This window comes from Blennius ocellaris, assembly GCF_963422515.1.
Source record: "Blennius ocellaris genome assembly, chromosome: 9".
Taxonomy (NCBI): domain Eukaryota; kingdom Metazoa; phylum Chordata; class Actinopteri; order Blenniiformes; family Blenniidae; genus Blennius; species Blennius ocellaris.
The window spans coordinates 2281061-2299307 of record NC_137658.1 but is presented as its reverse complement, the minus strand read 5'-3'; positions in this window follow the sequence as shown (position 1 = coordinate 2299307).

Sequence of the window (18247 nt, the reverse complement as noted above, 5' to 3'; positions counted from 1 at the left end):
CAGGTGTGGAGAGCTAACAGTGTGAGTGCATTAATTAATGACTGACGGCTAAACAGCCACAGCAGTAATAACAGTTAAGCTGCCGGCGCTCGGGGGGCCACACCGACACCGATCGATGGATCAATGCTTGTACTCTCTCTCACACACACACACGCACACACACACACACACACACAGTGGAGTCCATCATTCTCACTTCCTACACACACACACACACACCTGCTCTCCTCCAAACTAGGTGCCCCCGGCGCCCCCGGCTGCTCGCCTCGATTTTAACGGACATTGAGCCTCCAGAGGAGAAGCTCCTCCACCCCCCCCCCCCCCCACACCTCCACCACCCCCCCACACCCCCACCAAGTCTGTCTGGTTGGGCTAATTAGCGAGCGACCACACGGCGGAGCGGCGGAGGCCGGACGGACCGAGCTCGGCCGCTCTGATTGGACGGTCAGGTTGGTTTTGACAGTGGGATTAGCGAGGAGCGATTAGGAAGACGGGCCACGTACAAACTGCTAAGCCTCGGGTGGGGGAGCTCTGGGAGGGGTGGGGGGCATGCTGGGATAGAAAACACACACACACACACACACACACCGTTCTACGCCACAGGACTCTCACAGAACCACTGCAGCAGATTTACGCCGTTCTAAACGTCAACGTCCGGTCAGCTGATTGTGAAAACGATCGTTCCATTTCTGGAAATGTGACACTTGTAAGAAGTTGAAAGAACGAACGCCAAACTTCATCGTGAAAACAGTCAAATTCAGTATCGACAAGAAATGTAATTAAATGAGTCACAACCGAAAACTCCTTTATTCAATGATTTTATAATTCAACATCAGGAACTGTTCAAACTGCAAATGTGGCCCTGAAACCTTCACATTTACATATAAGCTATATTGAGGACGAGAAATTAAAATCAAATAAAAACAAAAACCTTCAGTTCAAGCAAACTTGTTTCAACAGCATTGATTTAAGGAAGAAACTCGAATTTAATGCAAAGTCTATTTAAACCTGTGATAATATTCCATATTGAAATAACTTTTCACTCCTCTTGTTGTCTTGGAAAGACGAAACCATCGAGGTTCGACTTGAAAGGGTGAAAAACAAATTGTGACGTGTGGGAATAAACACAATCTGCAGGTTTTTCCAGATGAAAGGACCGCCATGTCCTTTCATCCTTTCAAATTCTCCACAAGAAAAAATAACTAAAAAGAAAAGGTGTATATAAAGGAAATCTGTCCCTTCTTGGTTGCTGTACATCCGGCTGTAAAGGACCTTTAGTGTCCAGCTGCTGGACGTCTGCACAGTTTATCGCGGCAGAGGACGAGGGAATAACACCACCGAGGTTAACAATAGAGCGAGGGAGGAGGAGGAGGAGGTGGAGGAGGAGGAGGAGGAGGAGGAGGAGGAGGAGGAGGAGGTGGAGGAGCAGGGGGTTTATGGGGGAGAGGGGAGTCTTGGCAGAGCGGAGTCTTCGCTCGGCTGGTGGCGGTGTGAAGCGGACTCAGGGGCGTCCTTACCCAGCCGCCGTTAGGCGTTAAATGAACACCTGGCCACCGAGTCTCAGGCCGGGGACGCTGGGTAGGGACGAAGAGGAGGAAGAGGAGGAGGAGGAGGAGGAGGGTCTGCAGATGGGGAGGGACTGGGCTCCTGACGGCCACTGAAGGAATCTTAATAAAGCCCGACGACGGGGAAAAGCTCCTCCGCGTGACGACACTGTAAGAAGTTACCGCCGCCGCTAAAACTGCAGCCGCGGAGCGGAAACGAGCGCGACCTTGTCAAAAGTACAAACCGAACTCCAGGAAAGTCCGGGAGGTCAAAGGTCAACGTTGTCAAAACATGTCAAACTTCTGTGATTTATTCACTTTGATTTAAATTTTGTAAAGAAACATGGAGTAGCTAAGAAATGCTAGGATAATAGCGTTTCTTAGCTAATGGAGTTAATAACTACCAGGGAGGAGGAAGAGGAAGAGGAGGAAGAGGAAGAGGAGATCCCAGACTTTCAGGAGGAACTGAAATCAAACCAACATTGGAGAATGAATTTCACTGATTGATTTCCCCAGAATAAGTCGCGGTGAGTTCTGGATTAGGGATTAAAGTCACTACTGAACTGTGTACCGGATGATACTCGTTAAATACTTTGGCAAACCATCCAGGTATTGCTGAAAACAGCTCAAAGCTGCGAACACAAACACAAGTTACACAATAAACTTTTTTCAGCTGAAGAACAGAACTTTTTTTTAATTCAAAGTACTGATACTTTGTATCTCAAATTAAGAGATACTTTGTATTTCAAATTAAGATACTTTGTGCTTTAAATTCAAAGAACTGATACTTTGTATTTCAAATTCAAAGATACTTTGTACTTTAAATTCAAAGTACTGATACTTTGTATTTCAAATTAAGATACGTTGTGCTTTCATTCAAAGTACTGATACAGGTTCTAGATCTGACAATGTCTCCTTAGGGGGGCGCCAGACAGACTGGGAACATATTCAAGTTACTTTTACTTTTTTTTTTCAGATTAAAAATATATATTTTAATATAAAGTGATCAAAGTTGCAGGACCGGATATGAAGACTCAAGATTATCGAACTGAACGAGACCAGTTGATTTATTGTGGTGTGCCCGACGGACTTCCTGTCTCCGACTCGGACAAACGGCTTTCGATCGTGACGGAAAGTGAAGCTCTCCGCCGTTTGTGCTTGTTTCCCCTCATTTGTTTCCCACTGATCTATTTTCAGCTCGACTCCTCCGTCTGCAGGTGGAGGTGGTGGTGGTGATAGGGGGGGTGGGGGAGGTTTGGGACGGGGGGGGGGGGGGGGGGGGTCGACGCGTCTGGATTAGCATTAGCTAAAAACTCTCCGCCGGCCTCCCCGAGCGTCGTCCCCGGCGCTCTTAAGTTAAGGTGCAGCGACTGGCGCTGATTTGCATAAGTAATTAGCTAATGTGCTGTTCAATTCCTCTCCCATCTGCCTCGCCGAGCTTCACCTCATTCCTCAAATTGACAGGCCGGTCACTATCGCGAGCCGCACCGCAACACGGCGCCCACCAAATTAATTTGTCAACCTTCTCCTGTAATGGGACGTTCACCTTGAAAACTCAATTTACCTGAGGAGGTGAGAGTCTGGGAGCGAGGAGGAGGTGGGGGGGTGGTAGGTGGGGGGGGGTCCCAACGTTTCTGAAGAAAAATACATTGTTTGAGGCATAAAAGAGCCCAAAGCAGGTGAGGCGGCTGACAGCAGGTGAGATTGGACCTTAACGAGGCCGGAGAAGGTCAGCAGGTGTCGCCTGGCTTCACCTGGAACCGTCGCACCTGAGCCGGCGGGCCACCAGGGGGACCAGGTCCACTGGGGGGACCAGGTCCACCGGGGACCAGGTCCACCGGAGACCAGGTCCACCGGAGACCAGGTTGTTATTGATGGGAGCCAAATCCGACAGCGTTTTAAAACCCCACCAGACCAACTCCTTTTATTCAGACGTTTGGCAAAAAAAAATCTGTTCCTGAAACGCTTTTAACTGATAATTCTGCTAAAATACAAATTTAATTAGACGTCAACCCCCCCCTCAACCAGCCCCCCCCCCCTCCCCCCGTGAGTCGACTTTGACAAGTTTTCTAAATGTTTCATGGCGGGCGGCCCGAGGACCGAGTCGAGTCAGATAATCAGACGGATGATGAGTGGATCCATGAAAAACCCCCAAAACACTTCATTCACTGCAACGGCGTCTCGTCAAAGAGATTTTTTTTTGTTTTTTCTCACTGAGTGATTCTGGAGTGACAGGCGTATAATATATAAACATAGTAGACATTAGATATAGTCCATCAACCTGTACGTCAGGCTGATTGATTTCAGATTCACAGCTTGACGGACGTTAAAGCAGATTTAAAAAAAAACAAAAAAAAACATGTTGACAAATATGATCCTGAGATTAACTGATTACTGATATGGTGCCTGTGTGTCTGTGTGTGTGTGTGTGTGTGTGTGTGTGTGTGTGTGTGTGTGTGTGTGTGTGTGTGTGTGTGTGTGTGTGTGTGTGTGTGTGTGTGTGTGTGTGTGTGTGTGTGTGTGTGATGGCACACTTGCAGGTAAGAGCGACCCCCCCCAACAAATGTAAAAATGAAAAACCTAAAATTATCCCTCCAGTTTGGGGACATGTTTTATTTAACCAGCCTTCAGGGTCACGTAGTAAAACTCTGTTTTTTATAATTTAGCTCTTCCCTTCTCCTCTTCCTCCTCTTCCCTTCATCCCTGAGCTGAAATGGTCAGAGACTCTGTGTGTGTGTGTGTGTGTGTGTGTGTGTGTGTGTGTGTGTGTGTGTGTGTGTGTGTGTGTGTGTGTGTGTGTGTGTGTGTGTGTGTGTGTGTGTGTGTGTGTGTGTGTGTGTGTGTGTGTGAGCTTGGGGACCAAACTCGGGGAAATGGGCCAAAAAGTGAATGTAATGAAACCCCCCAAATTAATTTTCAGTTCAGCTGCAGGCAGAGAGAGAGAGAGAGAGAGAGAGAGAGAGAGAGAGAGAGAGAGAGAGGGAGGTGTGGAGTCAGAGACAAAGGGATGAACAGACAGTGAGATAAAGAGATGTATCATCATTCAAACAGTCAATTCAACACTTTTTAGACCCAAAATATTCAAGTGGAACAAATTCTTATGATAAAAAGAGTAAATTATAGTGTAACAACAATAAAGCTGATCAACTAAAGATACAAAAACGATGCAAGAAATGTAAATAAAAATCTGTCAGACAGAAGAAAAATGCTAAAAGAAACATTAATCTCTCACACACGACGGAGTGAAAACAACATGTTTGTATAACTAATGTGGTGTCTAAAGAATACGGACTGTACCAACTGACAGAGACTAAACCAAACCAGCCACTCGACAACACAACAAACTAAACTGGAACAAACCAACTGACAAAAAGTGGAAAAGAACCAGCTGGAACCAACCATTTGCCCAAAACTACACTAAACCAACTGAAACTGGACTAAACCACCTGAACTGGACTAAACCAACTCAAACTGGACTAAACCAACCCAAAATGGATTAAATCGGTTGAGACTGGGCTGAACCATCTAAAACTAGACTAAACTAACTCAAAGTGGATATTAAACCAAATGCAGCTGGACTAAACCAACCACAACCAAGTAGACACCAAACCAACCCAAACTAGACTAAACCAACTCAAACTGGACTAAACCAACTTAAAGTAGAACCCAAATCAACTCAAACTGGACTAAACCAACTCAAACTGGACTAAACCAACTTAAAGTAGACACAAAACCAACTCAAACTGGACTAAACCAACCCAAACTGGATTAAATCAGTTGAGACTGGACTAAACCATCTCAAACTAGACTAAACTAACTCAAAGTGGATATTAAACCAAATGCAGCTGGACTAAACCAACTTAAAGTAGACACCAAACCAACTCAAACTGGACTGAACCACCCAAACTACACAAAAACAACGCAAACTGGACTAAACCAACCCAAACTGGATTAAATCGGTTGAGACTGGACTAAACCATCTCAAACTAGACTAAACTAACTCAAAGTGGATATTAAACCACATGCAGCTGAACTACACCAACTTAAAATAGACACCAAACCAACCCAAACTGGACTAAACCAATTCAAACTGGACTAAACCAACCCCAAACTGGATAAAATCGATTGCGACTGGGCTCGGCCGACTCAAACTGGACAAAACTAACTGTAAAAAACTGGACCGAGACAAATGACGTCGTCTGGACGGAACCCAACATGACGACCTGAAACGATCCGACAACGAGACCGAAATTCCTTTGGATCCGTTCTTTTCCTCTTTTCTTAAACCAGTTGGTCTCGTCTTCACTCTCAAACAATATCTGATTTTTTTGTTTTCCTCTTCTGTCGCACGCGCAGCTCGCCGGCCGAGCAGGAAGTTAGTGGAAAGGTGAGAAAGACGGCGAGGGGAAGGAGAGCGGACATCTGTCCGTCCTCAGGTCCGTCTGTCCGTCCGTCCTCCTGCGTGTCCCCGTGTGGTCTCGTTCAGCTGTTGTCTTATTAAATTCCTTTGTACTGGGAGCTTTTCACTCCACCAGCTGTCAACCCACCGTGAGCCTGCACACACACACACACACACACACACTTTGTGTGTGTATGTGTGTGTGCATTAAGCTAACATAGCTATTAGCTTTGATAGCAGTAGCCCTCCCATATGGCGAGCTAGCACTGCTCTTTAATGTAGCATAGCACGGCCCTGATGTTGCTATGGCTCCAGCGGGTGGCCCCCCCCCCGCACCCCCTCCGCCCCCCTCCACCACCACCCACCACCACCAACACCACATCTCCCCCCTCTTCATCCTCCCTCCTCCTTACCCCCCCCCCCCCCCCCCCCCCTATTCCATCCCTGCTGCCATTTAGCTCTCCGTTCCACGGCGCCACATGCCGCGCGACCTTGGCGTTTTCCAGCGGCACGCCCGCCGCCATCTGCAGGCGGCAGGCTTGGGCAGTAAAGCATCGCGACCCCGAGTTTTTTGGGCCCCGTTACGCCTCCGCCAGGGGCCCCGGCCAGATGGCACTACCCACTAAGAGGGGTTTTTACTGCGGGGCTGAAGGAAGGCGACTGTGGGCAGGCAGAGGATAACCCCCCCCCCCCCCCCCCCCCCCAACCCCCTACACCCCCCCCAACCCCCCCAACCCCCCCCCACCTCCATCCTCCACCCTCCACCTCCCTCCTCCTGCAGCGCCGCTGCCAAATTTCTGCTCCGCTCGCCTCCAAAACGCCGCCGCTTCAATATTTCAGTCATGATTATCGGCGGCAGATGATCCGTTCGCAGCCAAAAGGGCAGAGCGGGAGGATCGGCTCTCCTCGCCTTGCCTTGCCTTGCCTCGCCTCGCCTCGCCACGCCGCCGTGCCCGACGTCCTCCGTGCTCCCGGCCTTCCATTTCTATACGCCATTCAAAACTTTATCGACACCACAGGAGGGCGACGGAGGGCCTTTGATATTTAAAAAAAAATACTTTCTATATCTTTTATCTTATTTAAACACTTTGATGTTTTTATATGTGCTTTGATGAATAAAATTGGATTAGAAATTCCACGAAAATCACAATTGAGATTTTACTAAAAAAAAAAAAAAAGTACTTTCAGTTTCACAAAGAAATCTCAAATTTGTGAAAAGCGTCTCAATCAATGTCGACACGTTCGGCCAATCAGAGGGAGGCTTGTTGCCCTAAACCCCGCCCTCCCTCAAAGTATGAATGGCAACTGCTCGTCCCAAACAAACCTGCTTGCTCATGTGGATATGTTGGGCTTTTCTATTTCTCTGTAAAAGCACATAGGAATGACTGTACTGTATTTCAAAAATTTTTTTAATTAAAACATTTTTTTTAAAAACATTAAAAAAAAATTTTAATAAAAAGAATGGCGACTGCTCGTTCACACCAGGTTAAACACACGTCACTCAATTTAAAATGTACTTTTTTCCCCTGTTTTCCATTAAAACTCAACAGATAAAGACGTTTTTCTCCGCCGGCTCATTAAAAAAAAAGAAGAAAAAAGATCAACAACCGGCTGTTTTCATTTCTCCCGTTTGCATAAAGAAGATACTCTGACATTAACCTGCATTTGACTGCATCCATGAAACTGGATTTCCATTTAAACCTCCACCCTCTGCAGCTTCGCTCAGGATCAATAAAGGTCAAGTGATCGATCAGCTCAACAACACACTGACGACGCCTCATTTACTTCCTGTTTAAATCATTTTTTTACTCACTCCGTGCTTTCAATCTGCCGTTAACACACATTTGAATTCATTATTCTACCATTAATTATTTCTAATTGAGTGTTACACAAGAAAAAAAAAAGCCATCCAATTTGTAGAGTATGATAGCGTACACTGTATTTATTCAATTCACGTGAATGTTTTATATTCCACTAACTATTAGCACATATGGAATAAAGAGGACGTAACACCTCAAATGTGCAAGAAAAAGACTATAAAACTGCTATAAATCGACTATAACTGCTGAGAAAAGACACGAAAAAGCCATTAAATGTACAAAAAACAAGACGGGAAATAAAACAAGACAAAACCGAAACAATAATTATTACAAAAATTGTGTCAATTCATGTTTTTTTTCATCTACTCATTATAATTCCTGTGTTTTCTGTGGGAGGACACACAGACTGCAGGAAAACAACGACTTTATTATTCGTTTTTTACTTTTGGAAGGTTTTAACGTTTTAACACTGATCTATCGATCGGACACTCGTTTTTAATTCTCAAAAGAAAAAAAGAAGAAGAGGATGCAGCTGAGCTCTGCTAACAGGCAGACACACACACACACACACACACCACACACACACACACACACACACACACAGTCATTAGTGTCGGTCAGCAGGCGAATCAGCTGAGAGAAAATAGAAAACTGTGCTGGTGGTCAGGAGTAAAATCAATACGTCCATCTTTACTGTATGGTGGGGGGGGGGGAGGGGGATTGTGGTAAATCCTGTCCCTCAAATTATCTACATAAAAAATACAAATAAAAACAATAGATATACTGCTGTGGTGTTTCCGTGTGTGTGTTCATGTCAACAACACGTAAACATTTATAGATTTCTGTCATGAAATCAATGATCAGACAAAACGGGGCTTAATTCGACTGTGTGTGCTTGTTTACCACACACCACACACACACACAACACACACCACACGCACACACACACACACACACACACACACACGTCAACCTCGTCTCTGAACAAAGACATTGTTCCGGACGTGTGTGTGTGTGTGTGTGTGTGTGTGTGTGTGTGTGTGTGTGTGTGTGTGTGTGTGTGTGTGTGTGTGTTGTGTGTGTGGTGTGTGTGTGTGTGCGTGTGCGTGTGCGTGTGCGTGTGTGTTTATCTGACGGCTATTAGCCACCATGTTATCTCCCGTTAGTCGTCTCATCTGCAGCTCATAGAGAATAAATAAGAAGACTTTATTCCTCAGAATGAGCCAAAGGAGAAAAAAAAGGGTGAGGGAGGGATGGAGGGATGGAGGGAGGGAGGGAGGGAGGGAGGGGGGTTGTATTGAAGGAAGAAAAAAAAAAGCAGAAGAAGAAATCTCCAATTCATTGAGATCAAGTCAATAACACTGTAATATTTATGAAGGCTGGAAGCCAGGCTGCCCTAAAAACCCAAACTCTGCAATCCTGAATTATAAATTGGTATTGATTTGTGTTGTGGGTGAGTGAGCTGCAGTGTGTGTGTGTGTGTGTGTGTGTGTGTGTGTGTGTGTGTGTGTGTGTGTGTGTGTGTGTGTGTGTGTGTGTGTGTGTGTGTGTGGTGTGTGTGTGTGTGTGTGTGTGTGTGTGGCAGGATGCGGCTCAGCTGCTCGATTGTTTTCACGCTTTCACAGAAAAAAGATGTGGAGCTGCTTGTTTGGCAACAGTTTGTAACAGTGGGGGCAGGTGAAGGTGTGTGTGTGTGTGTGTGTGTGTGTGTGTGTGTGTGTGTGTGTGTGTGTGTGTGTGTGTGTGTGTGTGTGTGTGTGTGTGTGTGTGTGTGTGTGTGTGTGTCTCAGGTGTCTAACTGTGAGGTTTACTCAGGTGTGTGTTTGTGTGTGTGTGTGTGTGTGTGTGTGTGTGTGTGTGTGTGTGTGTGTGTGTGTGTGTGTGTGTGTGTGTGTGTGTGTGTGTGTGTGTGTGTGTGTGAGCTCACTGCAGAATCTGAGAGCTCGACCTTCACTCAGTCACCTGAAGCCTGTCAGATGACCTCCAGGATATCTCCAGGTGATCTCCAGGATATCTCCAGGTGATCTCCAGGTGATCTCCAGGATATCTCCAGGAGACCTCCAGGTGACCTCCAGGTGACCTCCAGGTGATCTCCAGGATATCTCCAGGTGATCTCCAGGATATCTCCAGGTGACCTCCAGGTGATCTCCAGGATATCTCCAGGTGACATCCAGGTGATCTCCAGGATATCTCCAGGTGATCTCCAGGTGACCTCCAGGAGACCTCCAGGATATCTCCAGGAGACCTCCAGGTGACATCTAGGTGATCTCCTGGTGTTTTGTTTAGTTTTGTTTGTTTTCCATGTGACGATCTGTGTCGGTCCTGGATTATTTCTAAGGTTCCTAATGTCTCTGGTCATTTGGGATTTGACCACAGATCATTTTGAGGTTCTTCCTGGATGATTTATGTTGGTTTCTCTGTTATTTCATTCTTACTTCTGGCTAGTATTTGTCTTGTTCTTTGATTCTGGTGATTTCTGTTCAGTTTTGTCTCGTTTTCTGGATTAACCATTGGACTATTATTGTGAAGGTCCTGGATTATTCTGAGGCTCTTCCTGTCAGCTGTCATTTTTTGAGCGGGTCCACAGATCAAGTCTTCCTGGATTATTTAATTCGCACCGTTTCTATCGTGTCACTCGCCGTGTGAGTTTCTGGATTATTTTGTTATTTGACATCAATTCAGGTTCGTTTTTGCTTTTGGTTGATTTTCATGTCAATTTGAACGCGATTCTATCATTTCTAATTCTTTAGGTCAACCTGCTTCAGAGGGATTCATAGTTTTTAAATATCTAAAAGTAAAATTCCATGAAATTCTCTTCTTTTTATTTAAAGATATATGTCTATTTATTTATTTATTTTAACAATTTAATAACTCAAAGCTTCAGTGATCCATGCGTTGGTCTTAATTTCACAGAGTGGATTTGATCAGCGGCTTTCATTAAACGTTATCGATCCGTCGTCGCGGCGCGACTCTGATGTTCTGCTGCAGATTTTAAATCACGGCGTCTTTATTTTCACCAGTAAATCCGTTTCCTGCTCGTTGCTGAATGAACTGCAGCTCCAGAGACGAGCATCACAGAGACACACAGTCCGGGTGTTTTGGTCGTTACGTAACCCAAACCGCCCCCCCCCCCCCCCCCCTTCCCCCCCACTCACCCCCCCTTTCACATCCCTCCATCTTTATATAGAAATCAATACCCTCTTAATCTCCCCTCCCCCATCACTCTATGTGCCCCCCCTCTCCTCCTCCTCCATGCCCCACAACTGTCTCATTCTCACCCCTCCATCACCCCCTGCACCCCCCCCACCCCCACCCCCCCACCTGTCCATCTACACCTCCCTCACCCCCTCACCCCCTCCTCCTCCTTCCTCTTTTCCTGCTGTCGTCGTGTCTGGACTCGCCCGACTCACATTTCACTCCTCTCTCTCTCTCTCACACACACACACACACACACACACACACGCACACACCCCTTTATTTATTCATCTCCGAAAGGGAAAAAAAAAAAAACACAACCGCTGTTTCTGCTCCAGCTCTCGTGTTTCAGAGGTTAAACTGTCAAAAAAAATGAAGATTTTTTTTTTTTTACATGAATAATGGAATAAAAATATTAATGAATTAACAGCTGATGATAATATTTCCTTTATTCTCTTTCTTGCTGCTCTTTTGTTAACGTGGAAAACTGATTCCAAATCCCAATTATTTAGCGAGACACGTCGCGATTGTGGCGTTTAATGACGTTACTTAGTCGAAGGAACTTTGCGCCACACGAGAAAAAAGAACAATTCACACGTATGAAAACGAAAACCGCGCCTGACGAGTTTCCTCGGCTTCGGATCGCAGCGACGGCGGGAAATCTATAATTAGGCAACGGGAGTGTGTTAAAGAAATCGTGTTAAGAGTCTCAGTGCTCAGACCTTTCATTAGTAAAAATGACTCGAAGACGTTTGTAAGCCTCGGCGGCGGCGTCTGATAGATAATCTCTAAATGCGTTCAAGTAAACACATTTCTGTACATTAGAGTGCTTTTATCCATTAATCTGACCCGCGTTTTAATCCTTTAATAGACGCCAGTCCTACGTTGTCGGGAAACGGTAACAGACGTTTGTCAAAGTTTTTTTCCTCAAACCGAAGTTTTTTAAATCAACTCGTACTGAACGCCCAGAGGCCAGCTTCACAGGGAATCGAACCGTCGTCTGCTTCCGGGTGTCACGACCCAAAGGATTATATTATTTAAATTAAAAGTCCTAGTGAAATGAAAATTCCACCTCCAAAACACTCTGGCTGTCGCTTCTAGGGACATTTTCATGCTAACTGGCTGAAGGTAAAATGTTAAAACACGGCAATCTGCGAGAAAATAGCCGATAAACGGCGGTATTTCCTCTGCTGGGCGGAGCTTCTGACAATAATAGAGTGACATCACGAGTTGTGCACACGCCCAAGTTGTGTTTACATTATGGAGGATCAGAGTTTTGACCACGAAGAGGCTGAATTTAACCATATTTCATCATCGTCGTCATTTCAAACCCAGTGATTGATGAAGAAGACACAGAAGGTGGTTCTCCCATCGGTGACCCCGTCTGGAACATGTTTGAGGAAGCAGAAGACGCTTCGTCCTCCATTCGTCCTCGTCTCCTCGCCTCAGCAGTTTTCACCTTTGAGGCTTTGAGGCGTCCTGACTTTTGGCAGAACGACCGGCTTCCTGGATCAAACATGTCGAAACGCTTTTCCGACTGTGCGGAGTCACCGAAGATGAGTCCAGGTATTACTTGATCGTCTACTAGCCGCGCGAGCTAGTGGCTCCCGCTAGCCGCTAGCCGCTCCCGCCGCCTGTGCTCCTTTTCTCCTCTCTCGGTCTCTTCCAGGCTCAATCTTTCGTCAAGGCTCAGAAAACGCCGACTATAACTTCAAAACTCTGTTAAAACTTGGATATTTAAGGGGGAAACAAGCCGACATAAACACAACAGATCGAGATCTGCACAACTCGTGACGTCACGCCCACGAAGAAGAATTCCCCCGACTTCCTCGGCTGGAGATTCAAAATTCAAATAAGTTTGTTATGCGACAAGAGTGGTGGGGCAGAGTCGGAGGAACCTTATAAGTAGTAGCCCAACTATCGTTTTTTGTCGTTTTTTGTCATTCTCCATCACCCATACTGCACCTCTCCATCACCCATACTGCACCTCTCCATCACCCATAGTGCAAATCTCCATCACCCATACTGCACCTCTCCATCACCCATCATGCACTTCTCCATCATGCACCTCTCCATCACCCATACTGCACCTCTTCATCACCCATACTGCACCTCTTCATCACCCATAGTGCACCTCTCCATCTCTCCATCACCCATACTGCACCTCTCCATCTCTCCATCACCCATAGTGCACCTCTCCATCTCTCCATCACCCATACTGCACCTCTCTGTCACCCATAGTGCAACTCTCCATCTCTCCATCACCCATACTGCACCTCTCCATCACCCATCATGCACCTCTCCATCATGCATCTCTCCATCACCCATACTGCACCTCTCCATCACCCATAGTGCAACTCTCCATCTCTCCATCACCCATACTGCACCTCTCCATCACCCATCATGCACCTCTCCATCACCCATACTGCACCTCTTCATCACCCATACTGCACCTCTCCATCACCCATACCGCTCCTCTCCATCTCTCCATCACCCATACTGCACCTCTCCATCACCCGTACTGCACCTCTCCATCTCTCCATCACCCATACTGCTCCTCTCCATCAGCACGTCAACACAACAAAAGAGCGAGGGAGAAAAACCCCCAAAACAAAACAAACAAACAAACACAGGAGCAGAAATGTGTCGGAGCGGTGAGCAGACGTCAGAGTCGATCCGGTTCTCTGACAGGAAGCGGAGCCAAACAAATGTCTGCTAACATGGCGGCTGCTGGACGGAGAACACACGCTCCCGCTGCACCCTCCCCCACATCTGCTCCACAGGCAGCAGCCCACGGATGGTCGTCCTTAATTAGCCACACCGCACTCATATTCCTGATTAAACCGAGTGTGTGTGTGTGTGTGTGTGTGTGTGTGTGTGTGTGTGTGTGTGTGTGTGTGTGTGTCTGTGTGTGTGTGTGTGTGTGTGCGCGTGTGTGTGTGTGTGTGCGTGATGGAAGGTTATCAGTGCATTCTTAATTGGGAAAAACACTCGAGTGATTAACGTGGAGGAAGATGGGCGAGCGAGCCTGAGAATGAGTGGCCGGCGGGGAGAGAGAGAGCGAGCGAGAGAGAGTCGGAGAAAGTGAGAGGAGACGTTTCCAATCAAAACAGGTTGTCGAGGTTCTGAATACTAACAGGTCTGACCAACACCTCGGCGCTTCAACTGAGACGAGTCACAAACCACTTCTGGTGAGTTTGGTCGTTCGGGGTTCTGCGATCCACATCCCGGGACCCGAACCTGCGTGACGTGGAGGAGAAAACGACTGAACGCTGGGTTCTCAACAGGAAGTTGGTTCGTCTTGGGGTCGGTTGGTTTGTTCCACTTTTGATCACTTGGTTTGTTCCAATCGGTGGTTTGGTTCCATTTGTGTAAGTTTGTTGAATCTGGATTATGTCTGTTGGCTCGGTTCACCTTGATCAGTTGGTTCGGACGTGATCGGATCAGGTGGTTTGTTCTATTTTATGTCAGTTGGCTTGTTGCCGTTTGAGTCGGTTTGTTCTTTTTGGTTCGAGTCAGTTTAAGTAGGTTGGTTTGTTCCAGTTTGAGTCTTTTGGTTTGTTCTAGTTTGAGTCTTTTGGTTCGTTCCAGTTTTAGTCTTTTGGTTCGTTCCAGTTTGAGTCTTTTGGTTCGTTCCAGTTTGAGTTTTTTAGTTCGTTCCAGCGTGAGTCAATTGCTTCATTTGAGTTTAGCTCCTCCAGTTCGATTCTCTTGCTTCATTTCATAGTTTGAGTAAGTTGGTTCCTCCTCTTTTAGGTCAAGTCGGTCGATTCCGCTTGACGGTTGGCAGCTCAAAGGGAGGCGCGCGATTGGTCTTTCATGTGTCACATGATCGGTCGAGACGCCATTTGGAGGATCTGGACTGTGAAGAAGCAGCGGGAGTCGGTGCAGGTGATGGACATGAGCACAGAGATCGATTCCTTTTTTCTCACACTGTACTACACTCATGATGGGGGAGGAGGAGGGGCGGGGTGACTGATCCCCGTGTGTGTGTGTGTGTGTGTGTGTGTGTGTGTGTGTGTGTGTGTGTGTGTGTGTGTGTGTTGTGTACAGACACCCCAGCTGGGAGCGCCAACATCCTGGGTGTGTTTGCGTGTGCGCCGAGATTAACAAGGTGCTTTGCCTTGAGGGGGAGAGGTGCATGCTGGGACGGGGGGATTTGGCGAGAGGTGAAGGAAGCCGGGAGGACGGAGGGGGGTTCCCAAAGTTCCCATGATCCCCCGGTGTGCGCCCCCGCCCTGGGTGTTGGGGGGGGGGGGGGGGGGGGTTTCCAGCCGAGCGCGGCGGGATGCCGACACCGCGGCGGCTAACGAAGCCGCGGGCGGTGATGTAATCACATTTGGCCTTCTCTCAATCCAATTAGGAGTCGCCAAGGAAGCGGCTGACGGCGAGGAGTCGGCGGACGCCGAAACGCACGCCTTATCAGCCCCGCCGCCAAAACACCAGGCGTGTTAATGCCTCGCTCTGCCTTCCCGTTCGTTCAGGTCCGGGCGTGTTCGCCGACGCAGCTACTCACTTCACAGGTTCGGGGGCAGATTTTAATGGTGGAGAGCCTGGAGGGTTCCTGCGTTAAGGATTAACGTCACGCCGCCAGAGGATGCTTTTGATCGCTCGGCGGCTTTTAGCACAACTTTTGTCTGTATTTAAAAAAAAAAAAGATAATTAAATATTGTAACTGAACCAAAAAGAACAAAAGGAAACATTTGGTTCCATCTGCAGGTTATTGTAACATCAGTTTTCCCAAAATCAAGTTCGATGCCTCTGTCCTACACTCTAAAATCATCGGCGGCTCGGATTACGTCGTTATTGAATCTCGTTTCAAACACCAATAAGTAAATGAAGCCACACAAAAAAATTTAAAAAATTAAAAAATAATGCAGCGTTGATCTTTGTTATTATTGATTTTAGTTCCTTCTTCCTCTCAGTGTTTCCAGTAATTACGACGTGAGAAGGGAATTCATCAGGTTGACATCAAACGGCCGTGAGGTTTGAAGTTTTGTGAAACTTCAGACAAAAGACGTTTCGGTTTGGGAGGTTTGAGGTTTTTCTTCCCGCCGGCAGCAGGTTTTTTAGTCTGTGAGGAAATATTGCGGGTGAGTCGGGTCAGACCGGCTCCGGGGATCAGCTCGTCTCCCCCGGGGGGGGGGGGGGGGGAGGGAGGGGGGGGGGGGAGGGACCCGGCTCCCCGGGCCACTGAACATTTCTCCCTGGATCACGTCAAAAGTGCCCCAGGCCCCGGGGGCCCCCGGGGGGCCGGCTGCACCCGGAGACAGTCAGACAGGTGGAGGCAGGAGGGGGAGGCGAGTCCTGCTCCTCCCCACTGCGGAGGGAGAGAGAGAGAGAGAGAGAGAGAGAGAGAGACAAGTCCTCCCCATTCTCCAAGGCTCACACTAAGATTCCTCCATCCTCCTGTGTCCTCCTCCGTCCTCCTCTGTCCTCCTCTGTCCTCATCCACCCTCCTCCGTCCTCCTCCATCCTCCTCCGTCCTCCTCTGTCCTCATCTGTCCTCATCCACCCTCCTCCATCCTCCTCTGTCCTCCTCTATCCTCCTCCATCCTCCCCTGTCCTCCTCCATCCTCCTCTGTCCTTCTCCATCCTCCTCTGTCCTCCTCCATCCTCCTCTGTCCTTCTCCATCCTCCTCTGTCCTCCTCCGTCCTCCTCCGGCCTGTACTGCCAGAGCTTATGACCAACTCCACCCTCGGCTCCTCCTTCAATGTCCGTCTCAGCTTTTCAGATCTTCTCTTTCTGCTGAGTTTCAGTCTCTGCTCTTCTTCCTCCCCCTCCTCCACCCTCAGAGGTCTGGTCTCTGTTCCTCCTCCTCCTTCCTCCTCCTCCACCGGGTGGAGGTGGCGTGTCTCCACAGTCTCTTTGTGGAACCGGAGGCCGAGGTCCGAACACAGCGCCGGTCGTCCCCCCCCCCCCCCCCCCCCCCCGGAGCTATTCCTGTCGCCACTTGGCCACATGAAGTAAACACCGCGCTAAAAGCAGGACTCATCCGTCACCTCTGACCTCCAGCCTCCGCCTTTCTGGCCAAATTCAGAGGGCAGGAAAATGTTGAGAGCGAAGTACTCGGAGTGTTTACTCCAATAAAAGCTGCATGAAAACCTTCTCAACACTCGGTTCCAGCCGAGGCCGGAGCTCCTCTGCAGGAAAACAATCCTTCATGTTGAATAGAAATATAAATATCATTAACTGCCGCTGCCGTTTGAGAGTTCTCCCGACCGAAGGTCAAAAAAACCAAGCAGCTCTTCTGCTCTCATGTAGGTTTTCCATACGACTTGGTCTGGTTCGTTCCCAGCAGCGTTCACGGTACCGGGTCTTCAGTCAGACCAGGTGGGACCCCCTGCTGGTGGTCCGGCCCCCGTCTCCACCCTCCACCCTCCACCCTCAGACACACACAGTTCACCCAGCGAGCCTCCAATTAAACACGCTTTGAAATAGAAATTTGAAAGAAGCCGGGTGTTTTGGTTAACAAAACCACTATTGACCATTTGTTTTTTTTGTTTTTTCAACCTGATTTGACTTTAGTCTCAAATGTGGAAACAAAACACTGTCAGTCCAGTGTGATTACCCATGATGCATCAGTGCCACAGTCCGGTGACCCTCCTGTACCGACCCCCCCCCCCACGACCCACTCTTCCTCGCCTCACCTTCCATCTCTCGCTCTTCTTTCAATTTTAGCCTCGCCTGCCCAGTAATGTCCTGCTTTTATTGTAAATCTATACTCTTAATCTGGCCGGCTCCGATGGGCCTCGCTCGCCCGATCAATACGCCACGATTGCTGAGAAGGGTCCACAGGGGTAGATAACCCGGCCTCCCACCCACCCTCCTACCCACCCCCCCCCCACCCCCAACCCCCCCACTGTGGCGTTAACCCTCCATAGGGTGCGACGACACGAGGCTTCATATGTGCCAATTATTGCTCGTCCAACGAGGAACATTTCGCCTGGAGAACCCTGAGGAGGTTCTGGTAGAACCCTCAACGTTGTCTGAAAGCGTATAAACCCGCCGCTTTCTACCGACGATGTCACACGAAGCACCAAATCTGTGGAATCCGACAGCTTCCGTCGTCACTTGAAACGTGTAAACTGACGTTAAACTTTCACCGTAATTCCATTTGATTAAATAATTAAACAACAGGACGGAGAGCGTAACCACGGCAACGGCGGAGACCGGACACGTCGTCCACGTTCGCCTCTCCCATCCGCCGTATCCCCTTCAAGACGCTCTGAGGTAAATAAGTGAAGTGACGCGGCCTCCGGCTGCGTAAACTACAATATAAACCTTG